This window comes from Anopheles ziemanni, chromosome X (genome assembly GCF_943734765.1).
Source record: "Anopheles ziemanni chromosome X, idAnoZiCoDA_A2_x.2, whole genome shotgun sequence".
NCBI classification, from domain to species: Eukaryota; Metazoa; Arthropoda; class Insecta; order Diptera; family Culicidae; genus Anopheles; species Anopheles ziemanni.
The window spans coordinates 18410731-18431539 of record NC_080707.1 but is presented as its reverse complement, the minus strand read 5'-3'; positions in this window follow the sequence as shown (position 1 = coordinate 18431539).

Here is a 20809-nt window from a genome sequence, read left to right as displayed (position 1 = left end):
CTTCGACAATTTTGTCACGGCAGATACCAGTAATCCTTTCCCCTACTTTATTTAAAAAACCGTTACCACGCGGAATAGCAAGCTAGGAGGTCTACCTTCGCGGGGCCTGATTGCTAGAACGCGCCGCAACAATGGATAACACCCCTACAACGCTTCGGAATGCCGCCGAAGAAGCGATTCGGGCCGATTCGGGCCAACTTCCGCCGTAATCGTCAGGTCAGTAGTAGTTGTATTTTTATGTTACACTTTTAGACATTCTAAGTAATGTGGTTGAATCTCTACACTTCCTCAGGTGGGTGCGGCTCCGCCCACAGTTAGTACACCAACCACGGACCCGGCCGAATGTTTTACGCGTACTTCGGCCTCGGTGACCGGTATTACTCCAATTCATGCCCGAGCCCCGGTTTCAATACCGGTCCAAACCCTAGAACCAACTCTAGCCCCAACCCTGGCTCCTACCGAATCCCAAAATCTGGCTCCGACCTTAACCACAACTTCGGCTCAGGTCCCACTACACCAGCCTATCATGGTGCACTACAATCCGGAGGATTTACGACACCGCCGGGACACGGAAGCTGCGCGCCAGCGACGGCTCATTGCTAGACATGGTACCGACACTCTGCGCATTGGGTTGGGTTACCATGAGGGTTATAACCATCCCGCACTGCATCAGCTGGAAGCCCAACGGAACTGCGCTTTCTGTAGTTCGCCCAAGTGGCCAGGAGAAGCACCTACAGTTTGCTGCAATAGTGGACAAATACAGCTAGCCCCATTTGACCAACCTTCTCCAGAACTACGGCAGTTGTACGATGATACATTATTTATGAAACACATCAGAAAGTACAACAATGCATTTGCATTCATTTCAATGGGTGCATCGGTCAAACCAAACGATTCCGTAAGACGAGACGTGACCGTTGCCGGCGGTGGCGTTTACAATTATCAAACTCAGGGAGCGCTCTGCCACCGTATTGGTTCCTTAACGCATCTACCCAACCATGCGCCAATATTCGCTCAGTTGTATTTTTACGACAGTAGTGACGTCGACCAATAACGCCATACTGGAGGCAAGAATGTCCTTTCGTGAAGGATTGAATCGATCCATTATGTCGACGCTGCAGCGTATGCTTACGGACCACAACACGTTGGCGGCGATGTTTAAGCATGCCTATGAGCGAATGTCGGAAGGTGCTGGCGAGAATATTCGATTCTGCCTGCACTCGCGAATCGCAGGTGTCGACCAACGTCGGTACAATCGACCTACGGTAGCCGAGATTGGAGGGCTTTTTGTTGAGGATCAAACTGCACCAGCTCGAGAGCTGATGGTGCAGTCACGAAGTACCAGATATTTGATCCCAATTTTTGAGCAACACCCCGAAAGAGATGCAATGCAATATCCACTATTGCACCCATACGCTGAAGTGGGTTGGACAATTGGGTTGCTAAAAATGCGTCGAGGCACAACGGTGCGGACAGAACAATGGAACGGTCAGCCGGCAGATCCTGAAGTATCTAGCCGGCAAATCTCCCCACGAGAGCATGCTGCATACCGGATGTGTTGGCGGCCGACAGATAATACGCTGTTCCATCGGGCAGGTCGGCTTTTCCAACAGTATTGTGTCAATATGTACTGCAAAGTCGAATCTCAACGACTGATGTACCAGCGTAATAACCAACGACAGCTTCGGGCAGAACTTTATCAGGGTGTCTGGGATATTGTTGCTGGTGACCAACCCCTGCCCAACGTCGACACACAGTGCCGCCAACAACAAAATCCCGAGCAGGCCATCGTTCGGGATAATCAGGAGTCCAGCAGCACTATTGAACCAGCTCCACCACAAGCCGAAAACAGCCGCAATCAACATAGCACGGGACGACGAGTGATTTTGGCGCCATCCTACGTTGACAGCGACCGGTACATGCGGGCACAGTACCAGGATGCAATGGCCATCGTACGTGCCTTTGGTAAACCGGTGTAATATACTTTAAGTAATAAATCATAATAGAATTTATTTTTAAATTATAGAAAATATAAAACGATCAAAACTATTTGAAATTATTTATAGCTAGATATTAATTATGGCAAAGGATCAGGTGTATAGATTAAAGGTGTAAGATTAATAGTTTCGTTAAGATAAGGATAGAAGTTAAATTGAACTAGGCAGTCTAGATAAGATAGAACGATAATATATTAGAAAGAGACAGATAGTTGTTTCCCCGTAAATAATAAATCTTTATTTTTATAAATCTCAGTTTCAAAGTCCCGTGATGAGATGAGGCAATAAACCCTACATTTTTACAGTGCACGTGAAGCATGCTTTTTACAATCTGACTCTAAGTGGAAACGGGACTCGAACACGGGTTTACCAAGAGCGAAGCCGTAGTCTTGCCGAGGAACCATAGCACAAGTTAAAAATTGTGAGGAAATATCGCTACTTGAATGGCAAACGTACATTTTGAAGAAAAATTTTATTTCGTACTATAAAAGATTTTCCCATTCGGGATTCGAACACCAAACCTCTGATACAAGGCTCGAGCACCACTACCAGTATACCAGTTGTACAAGTGGATAGCATAGGGAAAATACAGGTATATATGGCTATGTGAATAAATTGAACCACCAAGCTGTTAATTTAATAATGGTTATGATAATTTGAAATCTATGTAACAAAATATGATCAGATTTGAAAAAGTAATTTAAATATCTAAAAAAAATCATGAAAAAAAATTTTTACAACCGTCAACAAAAAAAGTTTTTCCTAGCCTAGATTCGAACTCCGATCCTCCGGAACAACACCCATGCACTTTGCCCCCTAGACTATTGATGAAAAAAAATTTCCGAGTGATATCACAGCTACTTATATGTCTGTAGGCAATCTGAATGTAGCATAGAAAATGAACCAAGAATAAAAACTTTAGTCACATTTTTCCTCCCCGAGCTTCGCCGGGGCTTCGAGCTAGTTATCCATAAATTTCGATTCAAATAATATATTAATTAAATAGGAGACACTCTCAACAGATAGGTAATTTAAATTAGGTTAGTTTAAGATATGATTTAGGTAGGATAGTTGTTACAAAGTAACACTGGCCGACAACTCTGTAACTAAAACTAGATAGGAATCCACGCGGTAGTGTTATTAGTAAACAACAACAGATAGTGACAGGCAGGGTTTGTAGAGTAAGCGAGCCCAATTAAGAGAATACTAAGAACCTTGGTTGGGCGAAATTTCGCCCGATCAAGATGCGCGAATGGCCCCGATGGGCATTTTGAAAATAAACCGGCCATCGCGAAACGGCCATCGCGATACAGAAGAGTATAAAAGTAAGCGCGCCAACGAAAGCGGTCTTTTCTACTAAGTGATCATACGCCAATAAAGTACCGCGTTTTTTAAAACGTTTCAAACAAGTAAAAAAGCGTTCTTAATACTCGGTAGGGCGTATCGTTCACATTTTTTAAAAAACGCGCGTAGTGGTTCCCGTTGAACGGGACGTGTATTAAGTGAACCCGCGAGTGTTTTCCGTCGAACGGAAGGTGCTAAGTTGACGCGATTGAGTCGCGATTCCACCAAGGAACATTCGCCGTTCGGGGTTAACGCGATTGAGTCGCAATAGTGACCCGAAGGATCATTCGCGGATCTACCTACATAACTACGTGATAAGTGATGTTTCGTCCAGTGGCCCCGCGCATCGAGGAGCTCGTTGGTACAAGGCAGGAGCAGCATCCGCCCACCACCGAGAGGCCACCAAGCAGGAGAAGTGTGCAGCCGGCCACTTCGGACCCGTTGGCCAGCTCAACGATCATGCGGGCCGCCACGGAAAGGCCAACGTCAAGAGGGTCATCCGTGAGCGAAGTGGACGAGTTAGTGCGGAGGGCTCGTTACGCCAAGCGTGAGCTAGCGGCCGTCATGAAGGAGCTTGGCGACATCGTCATCGATTCAGCGTCGTCTATCGCGGATGAGCTCGACGACGAATACAGAGCGATGGACGTTGAATGTGAAAATGCGCGCGCGCGAAGCGCGCCAGGCGAGCATGGCGGCATACTGGAGAAAGCGCGCCATCACGAGCAGATCCGCCATCGCGGTTTAAGTGCTCCAGCCGCACACTCTAATGCAGTGCTGGAAGCTGAACTTAAACGGATCGACGAGCAGTGCGAGCAACAAATGCTCGAAGAAAGATTGCGCGTCATTGAGGAGTGCGAAAAGCGTCGGCAGGAAGAAAAACGACGCCTACTTCACGCCTCACTCCGGCAGCCTACGCGCGTCACTGCGAGGCAGCCGGAACCAGCAGTGAACGGAAGCCACTCCGAAAGCTTCCAGCTGCTTAACCAAAGCCAACTCTCGACAAGGCAGTGCACGAGCCGAAAGTTACCAACGTTCTCCGGGGACCCGCAGGAGTGGTCGGTGTTTATTGCCAACTATAAACACTCTACGGCCATCTGCGGGTACAGCAACGAGGAAAATCTACTGCGTCTTCAGCAGTGTCTTAAGGGGAAGGCACGGGACGCCGTGGAAAGCTGCCTGTATCATCCCACCAGCGTACCGGAGGCGATCGACATCCTGACGGAGTGCTACGGACGTCCGGAGCTCATCGTGGGTACGTTGATGAGCAAGATTCGACGGATGCCACCACCGAAGGAAAACCGATTTGACACCCTGGTCGATAACGGTGTTGCGGTCCGGAACCTGTGCGCGGCGATTAGGGGTAGCGGATTGCAGGACTATCTTAATGAAGGATCGCTGCTGAACGAGCTCGTGGAGAAGCTGCCACCAACAGTGAGGCTCAACTGGTTCTACTACCGGAACTCCAGCGGAGGAGCAACGTTGACAACCTTCAACGAGTGGATGAAGGATCTCGTCAGCGCGGCCTGCCAAGGAGTAAAGCCAATCTCCCGAGATGTGCAGCACGAAGGTGGTGGTCCTTCCAGCCACCCTCGTAAGTATGGTAACCTCAACGCACATTTCTCAGGACATACTACAGATCCCGTTACCAGCGTAAAGCAAGGCGAACCCTGTCCCACGTGTTCAGGAAGGTGTTCCAGTTTAGCGGAGTGCGGAAACTTTCTTGATATGGACGTCGGATCGAGATGGAGGTACGTCAAAGGCCACGCCATATGCAGGACTTGTTTGAAGAAACATCCTCATTCCTGTCGTGTGGATGTGTTGTGCGGAGTAAACGGTTGCAACCGACGGCACAACAAGCTGCTTCATGATGAAGAATATAAACGAGCATGCCAGTCAAGTGGAGCTACGGAGAAAACGCTGAGCTGCAACGTCCATACTGGCCCACAGGATGGTGTCCTGCTTAAATATATCCCGGTGACGCTTCACGGGAATGGCAAGGCCATCAACACGCTTGCCCTGCTGGATGACGGCTCAGAGGGAACTTTCATGGACCACTCTTTAGTGGAGGAGCTGAGACTCACTGGAAAGCCTCAACCGCTTTGCATTACTTGGACAGGGAACCAAAAGCGCCACGAGGACCAATCCTTTGAGGTGTCGCTGAGAATCTCTGGAGTCGAAAGCTCAGCGGTATTCGACCTACATGGAGTTCGCACTATGTCCAGTTTGAATCTCAGGAAGCAGTCGGTAGCGCCTTCTCTCATCAGCGAGGAGTTCGAGCATCTTAGGGGACTACCACTGCGCGAGTATACTGAAGCGGCACCGCGCATTATCATCGGAATAGATAACGTCTTCGTGGGGCAGTCGCTGAAAACCGTTGAAAGGGAACCCTGCGAGCTAGCAGCTTCAAAAACCCGTCTCGGTTGGGTAGTATACGGGCAGAACAAATCGCAAGGTTCGACTAATAGAGCGAAAACTAGTTCGTTAGGCGTCCATGTTGGTAGCTGTAAGAAGGAGAGCGATAAAGAAACAAATTCAGATCAAAATCGTAGTTTACCCTCAGGGCCACCAAAGGTTATCGGACCTACCGAAGGAATACAATCGCGAGAGAACATGCCGATTCAGCTCGCATCTGAGGGACCGCTGCAGGATGACTGCTGCGAGACTGCAGGAGGTCTCAAACTAAAATGTAAAAGATTGTTAAGATACATACCCAACATAATACAGCCAAGTTACAACGTTAGTCGAAAGATAATTTCCGTCGGTATAGAGGCTGCGAAACGGTGGGGAGCGCTCTGTTCCAGTCTAGATTGGAAGCGGTTTGTTCGGCCCAAAACGTGGATGGCTACTAATGTAGGCTCTCATCACTATTCGGAAGATAAGCTACCAAGTAGGTTGACGGAAGAAATAACGGTGAAGCGGAAACCGTTGACAGACGTAGAGGTTGATGATGAAATCATTCTGCCACCAGCCATCACACACAGCACTCGCGGCCATTCGAAGGGCAGGGGCCCAACAACAGGGACAGCTCGACACCCGATCGCGGGGTCGTGCAGAAAACAGTTCGATCCACAGTTAGGTAAAAGCTCATTCACTCCTGGCCGGCAATCTCGAAATAGGGTCAGAAGCGATCATCACGGATTTAGATGTCGGCCAGAAACAGGGGTAGGCCACTTCACGTGACATACCGGTGGGGAGAATGTTACAAAGTAACACTGGCCGACAACTCTGTAACTAAAACTAGATAGGAATCCACGCGGTAGTGTTATTAGTAAACAACAACAGATAGTGACAGGCAGGGTTTGTAGAGTAAGCGAGCCCAATTAAGAGAATACTAAGAACCTTGGTTGGGCGAAATTTCGCCCGATCAAGATGCGCGAATGGCCCCGATGGGCATTTTGAAAATAAACCGGCCATCGCGAAACGGCCATCGCGATACAGAAGAGTATAAAAGTAAGCGCGCCAACGAAAGCGGTCTTTTCTACTAAGTGATCATACGCCAATAAAGTACCGCGTTTTTTAAAACGTTTCAAACAAGTAAAAAAGCGTTCTTAATACTCGGTAGGGCGTATCGTTCACAATAGTACTATTAGTAAACATTCAAAGTAAAAGATAGGATCAAATTGCGCAGCATACTCAAGCGGTCACCTTGCGCGCAATTACGCGGTGCTACCAGGCTTTTGTTCAAATTAATATAAAAACGCGCTACGAACGATGTAAAAATTCATTCGCAATAAAGTTATCGGTGAAGCTCGAACAAGCTTCGAAGTGTAAATAAAGTGTTTCTCCTATCCGAGAAAAATCATAGTACACCGGACTTATTTATCACCATCACCTGCAATCCCAAGTGGTCCGAAATAACCCAACTCCTACTATCCGGTCAACACGCGTCCGAACGTCCAGATCTCACAGCCAGAGTTTTTCATGTAAAGAAAAACGCGATACTGGATGATCTAAACAAGGATGCACTTGGTGTTGAAGTCGCAAAAGTTTACGTCATCAAATTTCAGAAGCGTGGACTACCCCATGCGCAAGTTCGTTTCGGCAGAAATTCCGGATCCAGCGAACGAACAGCTTTACCACACCGTAACGCAATGCATGATGCACGGACCGTGTGGGAGTTTTAATCAGCAGTCTCCGTGTATGAAGGACGGAGTATGCTCGAAACGATACCCGAAATCCTTCAGTGATCTCGCACGCTACCGAGAATGGCTATCCGGGATACCGCCGTCGGGACAACGGACGGACCGTTATTGTGAAAGGGGTTAGGAAGGAAGTCCAATTTTTAGGACATACCGTCACAGACAATGGAGTTAAACCCAATAGTGACAATATAGAAGCAATCAGTTCTTGGCCAGTACCCCGCACCGAAAAAGATACAAGACAATTTTTGGGTATCCTAGGATACTACAGGAGATTTATCAAAGACTTGTTGGAATGTTGGTAAAACCATTGAGCAACCTGCTACGGAAAGATACGGAAACTATAATAACTCCAGAGATAATAACATGCTTTGAAAAATGTAAGAAAATCCTAACGCTAGACCCAATCCGTATTCAACCCGATTTCACAAAAGAATTTGTACTGACAACTGATGCTAGCGACTTCGCTATCGGCGCTGTCCTTTCGCAAGGACCGATCGGCAAAGACAGGCCTGTAGCCTACGCCTCAAGAACGCTAAATAAAACAGAAGAAAGATATTCGAAAATAGAGAAAGAATTACTAGCTATAGTGTGGGCACTAAAAGAATTTAGGCGCTTTCTCTACGGCAGGAAATTCAAATTATACCCAGACCACCAACCGCTAACGTACAGCCTAACTAATGAAAATAATAAAATAATCAGATGGAGATTGAAACTAGAGGAATTTGATTATGAAATTATTTACAAACTGGGCAAACAAAACGTCGTTGCCGACGCCCTCTCAAGAGTAAAACCCGAGGAAATTAATTTCAATGATCAACCTTCAGACGAATCATCAGAATCAGGAGACACAACTGTCCACACCGCTGACATAAGTGACGACTGTTTCATACCATACACAGAAAGACCCATTAACATTTTCAGAAACCAAATAATCTTCAAAATTGCAAACATAGAGACAACGGCGTACGAACAAATATTCCCAAAATATCATAGACACACAGTGGTGAAAAGTCGATACAACGAAAACAACATAGTCGAAATTTTCAAACAAAAACTAAATCCAAGAGGGCAAAATTGCATCAAAGTCCCCAGAGAGATCGCCCAACTGGTACAAGAAACATTTAAAAAACATTTTTCATTTAACAAAATCTTCAAAGTTTTCTTTTCAGACACACTCTTAGAAGACATAAGGATGGATAACGAGCAAGACGAAATTGTAAAAGAAACCCACAATTTCGGTCTTCGTGAAGTAAAGGAGAATAGAAGCCAAATCCTCCAAAAAATCTTTTTTCCCCAACTAGAGCGAAAAATAAAAATCTTCATCAACTCCTGCAGTATTTGCAAAAAAGCCAAATACAACAGGAGACCCGCAAAATTAATCCGCTCAAGCACTTTCGGCCAAAAACCCTTCGAACGCGTCCACATTGACATCTTCTTTCTGAAAAGTCAGAAATGGCTCACTGTTGTTGACTCGTTTTCCAAATTCGCCAACGCGATCCCTTTGGCAACAAGAACAATTGGTGATATAAAAAACGCAATTTCCGAACACATAAGGCAATATGGAAGACCGACAATAATATGCGATCAAGAACCGAGCTTTAGATCCATCGATCTTACTGGATTCCTGGACGACCTAGGCATCGAAATGCACTTCGCCAGCAATTCAAACGCAAACGGTATCGTTGAACGTTTCCACTCTACCCTTATCGAAATTTACCGAACAACCAAGTTAAAATTCAATGACCTAACGCTTATTAACCACATTAACATTGCAATCGATATTTACAATAACACAATCCACGATGCAACTAAGGCAAAACCAAGGGACATGTTCGAGTGTAACTTGTCCGAAATTGGTGGCGGCGGTGCTGATTAGTGGTTTTTCAGCGAAAACCGCATGAAAATCGGTGGTTTCTGTCGTGACTTTTGCCCGGTTTCCTGCGTACACCCGCCATTCCGATTAGAAGCAGTTTAGAAGCAGATTTCTTTTCTTTTCTTTTTTTATATATTTGTTTACAAATCCAAATGTTCAGACCGCTGTCTTACACGTCCGTCCAAAAACTGGCCGTCCTTTCGCTTTCTCTTGCTGATCGTCGCTCAATCCTCTCACCAAACGAACCCTCTTTTTTGTAACTCAGGATCTTAAGATTCTCTCTTGTGCCTCTCTTGTGTTGATAGCTAATCCTTTCATGATACATTCTCATTTTTCGTTACTCTCCAAGTTTCTTATCTATTCTATTCTCTACATTACCTCACGGCATACATTCTCATTTTTTTCGTTACTCTCCAAGTTTCGTTACTCTCCAAGTTCTATTCTCTACATTCACCCCTTCCCCTACTCTACTGATAGATATGAAACAATACCATATCTTATAACTTTTCCGGCTTTTTTGAGCCCCTGTTTTGGCCTTTACTCCGCACAATTTTCTTCCCTGTCTACTTTTATTGTCTACTGATAGATATGAAAGAGTACCATATCTTTTAACTATTCCGGTTTCTTGACCACCCGTTTTTTTGCATTTTCTCCTTTAAATTTTCCTCCCTGTCTACTCTTATTGCCTTCTCTAATGATTTTCGTGCGGGCAATAACGCCTGGTTTCTATTTGCCTCTGAAGAGAGTAAATCCGTTCCCAACGCTTTTTTTTTTTTTTTACAATCGACCACATTTCTTGAATATTGCGTGGCTCACTCGTTTTGAACAACTACCTAGAACCTTGTCACATTAGCACCGAATACCGAATACTCCATGCGGTTGTTGGTTCCTCTTGAAAATTTCCTGAGACGGCCTGACCTGCCGAATCCGTTTGCTTGTGTTCTTCATTCTATGAAGTTTTCGGCCAGCATGAGGCTTCTCTTTCTCTCTGCCTCAAGAGCCTTCCGCCACTTGCACGTTTTCTTAGGATTCCTGGAAAGGAAGATCGAGATGGTTAAATATTTGTTTTGATTCTAATATATACCATTGTAGCCCTCTCAGAGGCGTCAATTTTGAAGAACATGAAACTGGGAGCTCCTTCCCGTCTTCGATAGTTTTGAGGTCGATTTCCTGATGATGATGATGATGATGATGATGATGATGAAGATCCTCCGAATTGTCTATCGGTTTCCGAATCTTTTCCACAAGTGTCGTTAGGCAGAATCTTGCGACCCGTTTCCCGCATTTTGCCGTTGAGCGCGTGTTGTTGTATTACTTCAGTTACGCTTTCGTTAAGTTTCTCGTAGTCGAAATCACCCGTTGGACCGTTGCTATAACCCGCCTTACATATTTTTTTACTTGGGTCAATGACATAAGCTTCAAACGCTGTACCAGGCTTCAAACGCTGTACCAATAGCTCCTTCCAGTCTTCGAAAGTTTTGCAGTCGATGTCCTCCGAATTGTCTATCGGTTTACAAACCGGAATATTAATTGAGACGGTTGAGAGGGAACTCATGGAAGTAGAAAGAGTGGAGTTTTGCAAAGTGATCGCTGTCGAATGTAATGGTTCTGTGGTGAAAATTTCCTGAAACGGCCTGATCTGCCCAATCCGTTTGCTTGTGTTCTTCATTCTATGAAGTTTTGCGGTCAGCATGAGGCTTTGCTTCCTCTCTGCCTCAAGAGCCTTCCGCGACTTGTACGTTTTCTTAGGATTCCTGGAAAGGAAGATCGAGATGGTTAAATATTTGTTTTGATTCTAATATATACCATTGTAGCCCTCTCAGAGGCGTCAATTTTGAAGAACATGAAACTGGGGGCTCCTTCCAGTCTTCGATAGTTTTGAGGTCGATTTCCTGATGATGATGATGATAATGATGATGATGATCCTCCGAATTGTCTATCGGTTTCCGAATCTTTTCCACAAGTGCCGTTAGGCAGAATCTTGCGACCCGTTTCCCGGATTCTGCCGTTGAGCGCGTGTTGTTGTAATACTTCAGTTACGCTTTCGTTAAGTTTCTCGTAGTCGAAATCACCCAGTTGGACCGTTGCTATAACCCGCCTGACATACCAGGCTTCAAACGCTGTACCAATAGCTCCTTCCAGTCTTCGAAAGTTTTGCAGTCGATTTCCTCCGAATTGTGTATCGTAGTTTACAAACCGGAATATTAATTGAGACGGTTGAGGAGGAACTCATGGAAGTAGAAAGGGTGGAGTTTTGCAAAGTGATCGCTGTCGAATGTAATGGTTCTGTGGTGAAAATTTCCTGAAACGGCCTGATCTGCCCAATCCGTTTGCTTGTGTTCTTCATTCTATGAAGTTTTGCGGTCAGCATGAGACTTCGCTTTCTCTCCGCCTCAAGAGCCTTCCTCAACTTGTTTTCTTAGGATTCCTGGAAAAGAAAATAAAGATCGTTCAATATTTGTTTTGATTCCAATTCATACCCTTGTGTCCCTCTCAGAGGCGTCAATTTCCAAGAACTTGAAACTGGGAGCATCCTTGCCTTTCAGTTCTATTATATATAATGTAGCCCTCCCAGAGGCGTCCATTTATATATAGCGCATGAAACTGGGAGCGTCCATGCCTTTCTTTTCTATTATATACAATGTAGCCCTCCCAGAGGCGTCCATTTATTTAAGGTCCATGAAACTGGGAGCGTCCATGCCTTTCTTTTCCATTATTTGTGAAATGTAGCCCTCCCAGAGGCGTCCTTTTCTTTAAAGTGCATGAAACTGGGAGCGTCCATGCCTTTCAGTTCTATTATATATAATGTAGCCCTCCCAGAGGCGTCCATTTATTTAAGGTCCATGAAACTGGGAGCGACCATGCCTTTCGGTTCTATTACATATAATGTAACCCTCCCAGAGGCGTCCGTTTATACATAGTGCATGAAACTGGGAGCGTCCATGCCTTTCGGTTCTATTATATATATAATGTAGCCCTCCCAGAAGCGTCCATTTATTTAAGGTCCATGAAACTGGGAGCGTCCATGCCTTTCGGTTCTATTACATATAATGTAGCCCTCCCAGAGGCGTTCATTTTCATAAAGTACATGAAACTGGGCGCGTCCATGCCTTCCGATTCTATTATATATATGATGTAGCCCTCCCAGAGGCGTCCATTTATTTAAGGTCCATGAAACTGGGAGCGTCCATGCCTTTCGGTTCTATTATATATAATGTAGCCCTCCCAGAGGCGTCCGTTAATACATAGTGCATGAAACTGGGAGCGTCCATGCCTTTCGGTTCTATTACATATAATGTAGCCCTCCCAGAGGCGTCCGTTTATACAAAGTGCATGAAACTGGGCGCGTCCATGCCTTTCGGTTCTATTATATATATAATGTAGCCCTCCCAGAAGCGTTCATTTATTTAAGGTCCATGAAACTGGGAGCGTCCATGCCTTTCGGTTCTATTACATATAATGTAGCCCTCCCAGAGGCGTTCATTTTCATAGAGTATATGAAACTGGGAGCGTCCATGCCTTCCGATTCTATTATATATATGATGTAGCCCTCCCAGAGGCGTCCATCTAGTTAAGGTCCATGAAACTGGGAGCGTCCATGCCTTTCGGTTCTATTACATATAATGTAGCCCTCCCAGAGGCGTCCGTTAATACATAGTGCATGAAACTGGGAGCGTCCATGCCTTTCGATTCTATTATACAATGTAGCCCTCCCAGAGGCTTAAATTTGTAAAGTACATGAAACTGGGAGCGTCCATGCCTTCCGATTATTACATATAATGTAGCCCTCCCAGAGGCTTTCATTTTTATAAAGTACATGAAACTGGGAGCGTCCATGCCTTCCGATTCTATTATATATATGATGTAGCCCTCCCAGAGGCTTAAATTTGTAAAGTACATGAAACTGGGAGCGTCCATGCCTTCCGGTTATTAGATATAATGTAGCCCTCCCAGAGGCGTCCATTTATATAACGTACATGAAAATGGAAGCGTCCATGCTCTCCGATTCTATTATATCGCTATCAAATATAAAGTTTATAAATGCTATTTTCGCTCCATGTCGTAGTTTCGCATTTTCAAACATGCCAAATCACAAGAACGAACGAAGAAAACAGATGTCACACATGCTTAAGTCTGACCGTATTTTTATTTTTCGTTTTGCCTCGCTCTGTTTCGTCGAGACATGATCGAACGTGAGAAACACTGCCCCGCTCGCCGTCAACGGTTTGCTACGACTCGCCGGCAGAACGGTACGGAGTGCAAATCATGCGCAGCACCCAACGTGTTAACACGCGTCGCGTCACAAACATGTCGAGACATGATAGCCCTCCCAGAGGCGTCCATGCATTATATTTAGTACATAATGTAGCCCTCCCAGAGGCGTCCATGTATTAAATTTAGTACATAATGTAGCCCTCCCAGAGGCGTCCATATAACAGTACTTTTTCATGTAGCCCTCACAGAGGCGTCCATATAATAGTACTTATCTTCCTCCTCTTTTTTTTTTTTTGCATTCCCAAAAGCGATCGTTAACACATTTTTTAAGCACTCCCAGAGGCGTCCAACTAGTCCGCCATTTGATATTCTTATAAGAATCACGCCCTCCTGATTCGCGCACGATCACATTGGTGTCGAGACTATACGTTAATAGACAAAAGTTCCGACATACTCATACTCGCACCATGTGGGGCATACCAGTTCAATGGCAAAGCATGTACTTCGGCCTACACGGAACTGTGCAGTGCACGCTGTCCTCTGGACAATCAGCATACTGTGATCAATAGATATACACTTCACTGTCCCATCTCCCCTTCCAACCCTTTTTCAAGGCAGCAGAACCACACCAAATATTTGATAAATCCCTCAGAACAACTTCCACAGGAATCGCGACACACCGGTTCACGTACGAACACGTTGGTTCCAAGAAAAAGACGGGACGCTTGAGCCACACAAATCATCTGATATACCCGGTTCGCAACAAAAGGCCAGTTCACTGGTAAAGTATGCGATCCGTTTAATAACAATTAATTCGGATCGCTCGGCAATACTTTTCACTTTCCTCAACCATTCAGCCATTTCTGGTATGCGTTCGTTCGTGCTCGAACATGATCCCTTTTTCATTTCACTTGTAAAGTCACACCTTTTTTAATAGCATACTTACAATTTGGGAGCTTGATTTGCGCCATTGTCGTGACTTTTGCCCGGTTTCCTGCGTACACCCGCCATTCCGATTAGAAGCAGTTTAGAAGCAGATTTCTTTTCTTTTCTTTTTTTATATATTTGTTTACAAATCCAAATGTTCAGACCGCTGTCTTACACGTCCGTCCAAAAACTGGCCGTCCTTTCGCTTTCTCTTGCTGATCGTCGCTCAATCCTCTCACCAAACGAACCCTCTTTTTTGTAACTCAGGATCTTAAGATTCTCTCTTGTGCCTCTCTTGTGTTGATAGCTAATCCTTTCATGATACATTCTCATTTTTCGTTACTCTCCAAGTTTCTTATCTATTCTATGCTCTACATTACCTCACGGCATACATTCTCATTTTTTTCGTTACTCTCCAAGTTCTATTCTCTACAGTTTCTAGCCGGAATTAGAGATCCGGAAAGTGCGTGCCGTTCCCACGAGGCGTGACGTCACGACCATGGGAAAAAATAGTCGACCAAAAAATTTTCGAATTTCCCTGCAATATGGGTATCGGTGGATGCAGAAAATTACTTGTGGAAGTTTAGTGAAAGAACGGGCGCGATCGGGTGAAAATTGCGGAAACTACACGCGGAAAACTTTTCGTGTGCGTAAAATTGGTTTCCAAAAATTTTCCGATTTTCCGGAAAAAGTGAGTGGCAATCGACGCAGAATATTCACACATAATTTTAGAAAAAAACCGCCATCGATTTGGTGGGAAACTGCCGGAGAAAACAGTGAACAACTTTTTGACAAGCTGTCAGCCGGGAAATTAGTGGAAAAGTTTTTCACGATTTCCCGGGCAAGTGAGGTGTCGTTTGACGGAGAAAAATATTTAAAATTTTTTGGCGAAAACCGCGTGAGAATCGGTTAAGTTTTGTGCAAACGGTGAGTGAAAAGCTTTTTGGCAAAAGTGGTGCCGATTTTCCGTGCGGCCCAAATGGCAAAAACTCGGCCCTTGAGCAAACGGCGAGTTCGAGCAAATTCGAGTGGAAGTGCTAGAAGTGCTAGAAAAGTGGTATTGTGCCCCGGTGGTACCCAGGTACCCCCTGTGGGTCGTGCAGGACCCCCTCCCCCCCCCCCCCCCCCCCCCCGCAACCACCCTACTTCCACCCCCCCCCCCCCACCCACCTCCTCAGCGACCCACCCACTGGAGGCTATTAATACTGCTAGAACTGCTCGAAAACGTGATTTTTGCTGCGGTTTCGCGGTTTTCGAGGCGGTTTAGCGGATATTAGGTGGGGGTTAACGGTATTCTGAGTAGGCAACTCAAGTAGCTGTAGGTGGCAAGGTATACCCCGGAAGCTGCTTTCGACCCATCGAAGGCCCGATCTTCCCTGTCGAGATCACGGTACTTTGGAGGTAAGTGGTCTTACGCAGAAACTATCTGGGGCCGGGGTTGAGTACCCACACTCCCCCCCCCCCCCCCCCTCATCCTCTCTCTTCTCCCCCCTCAAGTCGTGTAACGACCTCGGCTTCGTCCGACGATGGACGCTAGCGTTGAGGTTTTGAACGGACTGGGCAAGCGGCCCTCCGGCTCGCCCCCTGAGGGAGAAGGATCAAACAAGATGACAGTTCGATCGCATCAGCGAGCACTGTCGAGAACCAGGCGCCTGGCAGTGCAGCTTCATGCATCTGATCCAGGCACTATCGTAGTGGACTCCGGCTCTGAGCCGTTGAGTCTTGAGCAGGAGATGCAAATGGAGATCTCATCTCAAGTGCAGCCGGAGCGCACCGAAGCCTCGCTGGAGCAGTGCGACTGGAGCTTTACAAGAGAAAAAACAAAGACGAGGACCGTAACAAAAATAATGAAGCACCAAAACAATTCAACACTGGCGACGAGAAATAGGCCAAAATAACACAAAGGCTAACAAAAGACAAAAACCCTTTCCGAATATTCACAGTAAAGGAAGATAACAAACTAACCTTTGAGGATAACAGTAACATTAAGGTACACAAAAATCGTGTCAAAAACTAACATAAATAAGCTACTAACAATTTACCCAATAACACCTTAACACATTTTTTCTAATTGTAGACTACTAACTGTAGCATACGATATGCACAATCTTAACCAGACACACTTTTATTGATCGATGCCAATCTATTCATACTTGATTCAAGCGAAATCATAAAGACATAAGCATAAGCAAATTCCGATCAACGCATCGAAACAGCGCAACTAGTAAACAGGTTGCGACTCGATTGTGCGCGAGCATTCGGGCCAAGTAAGCATGACCCACAGCGGGCCGGATGTTATGAAAACAGATGGGGAACGATGCGCGCAAAAAAGCTTTGCGCGATCGAACTCAACAACCTAATTATTCTTGAAAAACATCAATATATCCAATCAGCATTTATAGAACCGATAAACAACTTTTGTAAAGTAGGTCAGCCTCATTACCAACACTTATTCAACCACCTGTAAACTAGCCCTAAGAAACCGTATAAATAAATCGATACCGAATAGACCACAGAACTATTCGGTGGACACTGATCGGACATGGTCGTAATGCCCGTCGCGCATCCAGTAAGCTAAAAACTTCTGAGTTTTCATCTGAGTTCAAGTTGTACACGATGACAAACCCTCCGCTTCGATAAGTCCGCGGCCGCGAGTGGTTTCACGCAGTATTCGTAGATACATGGTGACCACGAGTTATGGATACCGTATATACTACCACATAACCATTACCAAGTTAACACTTGCTAACAACTACAAGCAAATCTTTAACAACAATGGAATCATAAAGGCGTTTTAAATGATTGCAACTTTCACTTAACAGCAACTGTCAAACACTCATTTCACTCATGTGAAACCCAACTTAGCACGTCTAAACGCGAAATAAACAAACAATTTGAGTTGCGCAACTAAAATTTCACTTAACGTAGCCGGGCTGTAAATTTCTTTCACAGCAATGAAAGTTTTTTGACAGCTCGTGCAACTGACAGATTTAGAAGGCGTCAATAGTATACAACCATTTAAAACGATCGTTAAACGAAATAATCAAAGATGTTTTATGCGATTTAAGTTCACTTGCATGATTCACAACACTAAATGAGTATTATTATTAATTTTAGAGTTGAAATAATACAGCTCATTTACAATTCTACATAATTTGTTTTCCGACTCATCATTGCCGGTTGACAGTTAGCGTTAATTTGTTGCGAGTCGTGTAAACGCGTGATGCGTTCGGAAACTTTCGGTTATGAAAGAATAATTCATGAAATAGATTTGGAGTCCATTGAACATAATTTAGAAACTCTTCAAAACATTGCGGAAACATGAAAATACAAGCCACCTTAAAGACACTCTGAACCAAAAAATCAGAATAGCTAACGAAAAACTAAAGAGCCGCCAATTCAAGAGATCAAAGAGAGCACTCGTCAATATTCTAGGATCGGCTATACAATACATCGCTGGTAACCCAGGCAGCCAGGACCTTGAAGCTAGCGAAAAAGCCTAAGTACGTTGGAAAACAAATCTAATCAAATAAACGAGAACCAAGATAGGCAAATCAAAATCAATACTATCTTACAAAACAGAACAAGCAATATTTTGGCAAACTTGAAGAAGATAAACGCACAACTAACGAATCAATTAAACAAAAACCTAGCAGATTTGGAAAAAGTAAACTTAATTCGCAACTGCGACAATATCATAAAGATCGTTGAAGACATAGAGGAACAGATAGCTTTCGCTAAACTGAATTTGATAAACAAGAACATTTTGTCAACAGAGTAAAAGAACTACATCTTCAACCAGCTTAAAAATCAGGGCTTAGAAATCAATTTCGTAGACGAAATATTAAAGCACACAAGTGGCAGCATTTCTTTTGACAGCAAGAGAATCATTCTCCTAGTAAAAATTCCGAAGCTAGAAGAAGACCCATATGACTTCAGATTAGAAACAATCAGATTAGAAACAATCAACAGCAACGGCACCACAGTCAACACAGTTAATCGCGTTTTTGTAATCACTTGATTTTTGTTTCACCATTTTTACCTACTGTTTTTTTTTTACTTACAGTACCATACACATCCTGTGTCGGGCGATAGTTTTACGATTTATAATGCTCCTCTGACGGGCGTTGTGTTTTACTGCTCCTCTAGCGGGCGTAGTTTAGTTTCTGAAAACCGGCTGTGAATGACTTCCTTCTCGGTGTAATGGATAGCTCCTTTTTGTCCTGTGTGAGCTGCTAACTGCACAGGTGACTCGGGATCCTTTTTACACGGCTGCACTCGGCGATCAGGAAAGTCTTTTTAACACGTTCCGTACCGCGTCACCCAAATATGGGTGACAGCAGTTTTATTACAAAAAAGTTTTTGACCCATAAATAAATGAAAATGCAACATAAAAATAATTGTAATATTTTCTATAAATTTTTGGGAAGCTAAGTTTTTGCTTGGCCTTCGAAAACAATCGGTTTAACAAATATTATAAACAAATTGTAATTTGAAAAATTGTACTAAAAATTGTGCTAAAACGCTTGGTACGCAACGTGTTAAGTTTGGGATTCGGTGGTAACTATCACTCTAGTGTAGTTACTTTCACCTTCACTTGTACTTAATTTCACATAGCGCGGTCCCTATTCGGGCGCCAGTTAACGCACTGCTGCTGGTGTTAGAGTTTTAAAAAAACTTAAACTTTATTCCCTACAACATAGTAAGATAGATGTGATGATTATTGTTGAAACTTTTTTAAAACCCGAGCATAGATTCACTATAAATAATTACAACTGCTGCAGATTTGACAGACTGACAAGTACCAAACGAGGGGTTCTAATCATAGTTAAAAATACCATCAAATATAGCTTAATGAGAGCATTCGAACTAGAAACAGTTGAAGCGATAGGAATCCAAATAAGGGCGACAATGGGCTTACTTAGTGTAATAGCAGCCTACCAGCCCGGAGCAAACACATGTGTAGCTAAATTCAGAAACGATATATAAAAATTAACAAACATAAGTGAAAATTTACTAATTTGCGGTGATTTAAATGCCAGGCACACCATGTGGAATTGTGCATCCACGAACTCGTTGGGAAAATGTTTGTCCGAAGAGTTACACAAAGGTCTCTTCTCCATACACTACCCTGACACCCCAACCTACTTTCCGGCTGACCCTACCCTTAACCCTTCCACAATAGATATAGTACAAACCAACTTTTCTGAAGTCTCCAGTCTTAAAACATTAACTAAACTTTCATCGGACCACTTACCAGTGTAGCATACGCTACGAACAACACACAATTCCCACGTATCCTTATCATATCACACACTATATTTCAAACCCACATCTTATCACACTTATCAAACTTTGTAACAACACAACACAACACGCTAGAACCACACAACGTTCTTAATCCACACTTTGTAACACAATGTACAGTCAGGAAAGTTATGACGAAAGCCAGAACCCAGAACCCAAAACACAAACCATGTAACTGTTACAATGTTGCAGTCACCAACCACTTGTGACCCATAGAAGGAAGAACCTTGACTTAGGTTACAATGTTACATAACATGCAACGAAAGTCAATGTCAACCCAGTCTTAAAGCTAATCTTTATTTTTATAAGTGTCAGTCTTAAAGTCCCGTGATGAGATGAGGCAATAAACCCTATATTTTTACAATGCACGTGAAGCATGCTTTTACAATTTGACTCTAAAGTGGAAACGGGATTCGAACACGGCTTTACCAAGAGCGAAGCCGTAGTCTTGCCGAGGAACCATAGCACAAGTTAGAAATAGTGAGGAATTATCGCTACTTGAATGGCAAACGTTGATTTTGAAGAAAAATTTTATTTCGAACTAGAAAAAACTATCCCAACCTGGATTCGAACACCAAACCTCTGAGACAAGATTCGTGCACCACTACCAGTTCACCCGTTATGCGAGTCGATTGCAATGGGAAAATACTGGTACAAATGGCTATGTTAATGAATTGAGCCACCAAGCTTTTAATTGATTGATGGTTATGATAATTTGAAATGTATAGTTACGGTATGCACCAAATAATAACTGCACGGCAAGCAGTTCATCGACACCGCATGACCGCATGGCAACGAACAACCGTACCAGCGCCAAGCAGCGTCAGCAACGCAACGCCAGCCGAGGGCACCGTACTTGCAAAGCAGAGTCAGCGGAAAGCGACCAACGGCGACCAGCTGAGCGACCAGCCGATGCAGCACGTGCAGAAAGAAAAGAAATAAGAATAGGAGACGCGGAGGCTAGCTCCAGCCCTTAGTTAATAAGAATCGATCAGTGTAATTCG